At 46.0% G+C, this 5,171-nt stretch overlaps 1 pseudogene; it reads right to left on the reverse strand.

Moving 5' to 3' along the window:
- Window positions 1–3,412: 3,412 nt before the first annotated feature.
- The window catches only part of LOC102853493, a 3,175-nt pseudogene continuing 1,416 nt past the window's right edge, over window positions 3,413–5,171 (reverse strand).

A 5,171-nucleotide genomic window follows, 5' to 3' on the forward strand; every position in this document is an offset into this window, starting at 1 on the left:
ATAAATGCATATAAAATTATATATATTAATTTCTGGATAACACATGATAATGGGTGATACATAAGTTTCAACTCCATACATCCATTTATATCTGGTATGATTATTTAACTAAGGAGTTTGATGGTATTGATATATACTTAAAACTGACTCATAGCTGACCCTCTAATGGGTTTTCAGAGGCAGCAAATTGCATGGGAGTAGCTTGCTCATCTTTCTCCCACAGAGCAGCAGGTGGATTCAAACCATCTGCCTTTCAGTTGGCAGCTCAACAGTTTCCCTTCTAGGTCAGTTGAGCAATTCAGGTGTATTAGGGATGTAGTGAGAATCCCAAGCTCTGGCTCACATACCTCGGGCACGAGGTCAGGGTGTTCGCTGTCACAGTCGTCCGACTCCTGGTCCGTTCACAGCCTCCTCCCGCATCAGCTGTCAGAAAGTAGGACCGTGTTGTGCTGCTTCTCAAGGGGCGGGGGGTGCGGGCGGCATCATCTCTGTCCTGACAGCTCGCTACCAGCAGCCTCGTCTGGGAGAGTCCCAGCCCACCCATCTGTTGTGGTGGAAAGGCAGAGCAGCCTGCAGGCATTTTTTATTTTAATCCAAGAAGTGTGTTGTTGGAGCTAGCAAGCCTGCTGGCTGTTAGTGTCACAGTGTCTCTGTAACAGAGCATAATTCTGGGGGAACTCTGGACGGCTCCCTATGCAGACCTCTGCAGGTGTGAGGGGACAGGGCTTGAGGTGACCTGCATGGCTGCGAACCTTGTGAGACAGAGAGCCATGAGCCATTCTGGCGTGCATTCCTAAAACCGGACCTGCTTGTGTAAGACACAGGCCTTAGTCACCAAAGTGACACAGGAATGTGTGATGGAGAGAAATCACTTCCTTTGGACAGACTTTACCAGAGTTCACACTTCCGAAATCTGAGCCTCCACATTTTTGGAAGATCCAAATTTAATCAAGGCCTTCTCAGAAAAATTCAAACTGACTCAGAAAGACACACAGCCCTATTATGGGCCTGAATCTTGATGACTAACTGGATTTGCATTTACTAGGAAGTGGAACGTTCAGTGAAAGGGATGGAAAATGGAATTTCGTCAGGTTTGGGAAGAGGGCTTGTTTTAAATTATATCATTCGGCACAAACTTGGGACGAGCGTTTACGTCTGTTATGTTTGCCCTTCTGTGGAGCTCAGAAACTCCCTGGCAGAGTGGGCAGAGGTTTGCTGAGTCGTGAAGATGGGACGGTCAAACAAGACCGTGTGTAAAATGCAAATGTCAGAAAACAAATGAAAAGTAATAAGGCAAACTGCTCCCCAAATGTACAAAGCACAAGAGCAGAGCTCTTCTGAGAAGGACGCCTGAGGCCCTGGGGTGTCCCAGCCTGTGTTTGTCACCTCTGTTTATTGCTCAGTCCCACTGGAATGAAAACCTCACAAACCAGAGCAGAGACGTCCTGGCTCTTGATCACAGCTGTGTGTAGGGAGCTCTGGTGGCGTCAACGTTAGGGGGTTGTGCTGTTAACATGAAGGCAGCTCCTCTCTGGAGATTTGAATCCACAGACAATCTCTATGCAATGTAAAGCCTCAGAAACCCCCTGGTGGGTCAGCTTTGAATTAGTTCAAACTCAATGGCAATGACCTTGAGTTTCTGGATTTGAGTTTGGTTCACTGCTGTGTCTCCAGGGTTTTGAGTACTGTCAGACACAGAGTGAATTAACAAAGCATAAACAAAAAAAGGACCTCTGGATTAAACCTTGTGTATTATTCTTACTGTTGGTATTATCATTTTGCTGTTGTTAGTTGCTGTCAGTTCAATGACAATTGATGGCAACCTCTACGTGTTGACCATACAAACCCATAGGGTTTGTAAGGCTGTGACTCTTTGTAAAGGAGTCCTGATGGGCTTGGGGGGTGGGGGTGGGGACTTGGATCTACCACCAGCATTGTGGGAGAAAGATGGATAACCTCCTTCGGTAAAGATTTCCAGCCAGCCGTGGAAATGCGATGGTAGATGACCATGAGTTGGACAGCATGGGCAGAAATGGGTTAGAATTGGGTTTGGGGACCTTTTAAAACTTTTTATTTTTTTTAAAAATTTTATTATTTTTGTGTGAGTGTACCATCAAATCAGATCTGACTGGTACAGGAGGAGATTGTCCCTCCGTCCCCAGCAGAGCATCTGGTGGATTCGAACCGTGTGCCTCTGGGATTGTAGTTGCAGCTCCTTGCCACTAGGCCACCAGAGCTCCCCCTTTTAAAACTTTTAAAACAGATCACCAGGTCTTTCTTCTGAGATGACTCAAGGCAAGTTTGAATACTTCTGGCTCATAGCTAAATGCTGAAATCTGTTGTCAGGGACCTCTCCAGAGTGCTGGAGAACCATGATGTCACTCTAGAAACTAAGGTACACCTGATAGGGCCATGGTCTTTGCAATAACCTGAGAGAGCTAATGACTAAGGAGGATAGAAGAAGAATCGATGCCTTTGAGTTGTGGTGCTGGAAAAGTATATTGAACATACCATGGACCGCCAAGAAACTAACAAGTCTGAACTGGAGAGAGTGAAACCAAGTAGCTCTTTGGAGGCAAGGATTCTGAAGCTCCATCTCCTGGCATGGGGCCATGAGGGGCCAGTCTTTGCAGAAGGACATCATGCTAACAAGATGCTGCTTTCCGTTGAATTCATGCAAAGAAGTTCTTTTCAACCTTTGCCTGTCCAGAACTACCTGGAGAACAGCCTGAGAAGCTCAGATCCACATCTCTACCAGACTTCCTTCTCTCTCCTTCAAATTACAGGCTGTCCCTGGGTTACTTTCAACTTGATTTACAACTTGTAAAAAAATCAATAAGAAGAATTAAATCCACTTCTTTGGAGTAGAATCCAACTCATAAGAGAGCTCACCAAGTTTCTAAGGCTCTAAATCTTTAAGGGAGAAAACTACCCATCTTTCCCAAACAGAGTGGTTTGTGGATTTGAACCTCTGACCTCTTGGTTAACACTAAGCCACCAAAGCTCCATTTCTTTGTCCTTTAATGTTATTTAAATTTATCCGTTTTTTGAAATAAATGATCAAGCCAACCTCTGAAAAACAGAAATAAATTCACTGCCTCTGAGTAGATTGTGACATTAGTGACCCTCTTTGGAGTTTTGGAGGGCTGTAAATGTTCTTGGGAGTTGAATTCCAGCTGCCAACGATTCCGGGAGCGGCCTGACATGTTACATACACTATGTCACCAGGCTCCTTTTACGCACTAAAGGAAGGCTGAATAAGAATTGTATACAAGTATCCCAGCTCACCAACAATGTCTACCTAAAGGTTTAAGGACACAAGAAGGAATCTGGGGCTTGCTTGGTTTTTGTTTTTTTTTTTTTTTTTTGTTAACAAATGATCCTTTATTGAAATATTTTCATCTGTAGTTCCTTAGCTAGCTGGGCATTCCACAGCACCACTGTTGAAGTCATGAGGGTGACGGCCATCAACATTGCAGCCCACAGATTGGGCAGTTCCCAGGATCTCTTTAATAGTTCCAGAGAGTTCTCTGGCTAAAGACTGGTGTCACATCTGCCGGGCAATGCCAACAATCTCATCAAAAGTGATATTTCCACTGTGCTTAATATTTTTCTGCTTCTTTCTGTCTCTGGGTGGTTCCTTTAGGGCTTTGATGATCAGGGCGGAGGCAGAAGGCACCACTTCAGTCTGGGCCTGTCTGTTCTGAATGGTCGGTTTCACTGTAATCCTTAGTCCCTTCCAGTCACCGGTGGCCTTGGCAATGTCATCACCAACCTTTTTTGGAGACAGACCCAGGGGGCCGATCTTGGGGGCCAGAGAGGAAGTGGCACCGACTTCCCCACCGGTACACCTCAGGTACACGACTTTAATCTCGTTGGGGTCGAACTTGGGCGGCATGGCCGAGGCGGCTGGTGTCGGATGAACCCAGATGCGGGACGACAGAAGAAAGTTGCACCAAGGCCTCCTCTGAGCCGAAAGTCGAAAGACCGGAAGCTCCTGTGGTCGCCAGCTTGCTTGTTTTTACACAAAACACCCTAAACCACTCCTGTTGCCACTGAGTCATGTTGACCCCATGTGTTGGTAATAAAACTGCTCCAGTAGTGATTCCTGGGCTGTAGGAAAGTCTGTGGTTAGAGACCTCTCTAAAGTGCTGAAGTGCAATGATGTCACTCTGGAGACTAAAGTGCGCCTGATACATGTCATGGTCTTTGCAATCACTTGCTATGTGTCAGAGAGCTGAACAATGACTAGGGATGACAGAAGAGAATTGATGCCTTTGAGCTATGGTGTTGGAGAAGAGTGTTGAATATACCATGGACTGCTAGGAAAACAAACAGGTTTGTTCTGGAGAGGGTGAAGCCAGGCTACTCCTTGGAGGCAAGGTTTCTGAAGCTTTGTCTGACATACTTTGGTCATGTTGCAAGGAGGGACCAGTCCTTGGAGAAGGACATCATGCTTGGGACAGTGCAAGAGAGGAAGACCCTCAATGAGATGGATTGATTCAGTGACTGGGGTTATGGGGGTAGGTTTGTCAGAGATGGTGAGATTGGCACAGGACAGAGCAGGGTTTAGGGCTGTTGTACATAGGATTGTTATGAGTCACAGGCTACTCAACGGCGCACCACCACCACCACAGCAACAACAACAACAACAACAACAACAACAACAACAACAGTCTTTACAAAAGAAGCCTTTTTGTACCTCGGCACCACTGGGTGAGTTTGAACTGCCAAACTTTAGTGTCAACTCATTGCCACCAAGCTGGCACTGACTTAGTTGACCCTTCAACGGGTGTTTCCTCAGAATCTATAATTTGAGAGGAAACTGCTCATCTTTTTTCCATGGAGCTACTGGTGGATTTGAACTTCCTGGCTTTCGGTTGGCAGCCCAACCCCTTACACATGAGACCACGGAGCTCCAGTACAGATCATTTGAGCCATTCAAGGACTTTATAATCCAAAAATATAAAGCAAAATATTGGAGGGTTGGATGTGGTCAAGGGGGGCAGATTGGAAAGGCCTCTGGGATTTAGAATCTTGATAAACCTGAGATTTTTGCCCTCTGTCTGACAGTTTCAAGGATCGCTGATACTCACCTGATTTCAGCCTAGCTCGGAAGACTTAAAATCTGCTCGAGCAGGGACTGTCTGTAGCTGCTGCTGCTGCTGCTG

Source organism: Elephantulus edwardii, unplaced genomic scaffold (assembly GCF_000299155.1).
Source record: "Elephantulus edwardii isolate Elephantulus edwardi_28Jun2011 unplaced genomic scaffold, EleEdw1.0 scaffold00121, whole genome shotgun sequence".
NCBI lineage: Eukaryota > Metazoa > Chordata > Mammalia > Macroscelidea > Macroscelididae > Elephantulus > Elephantulus edwardii.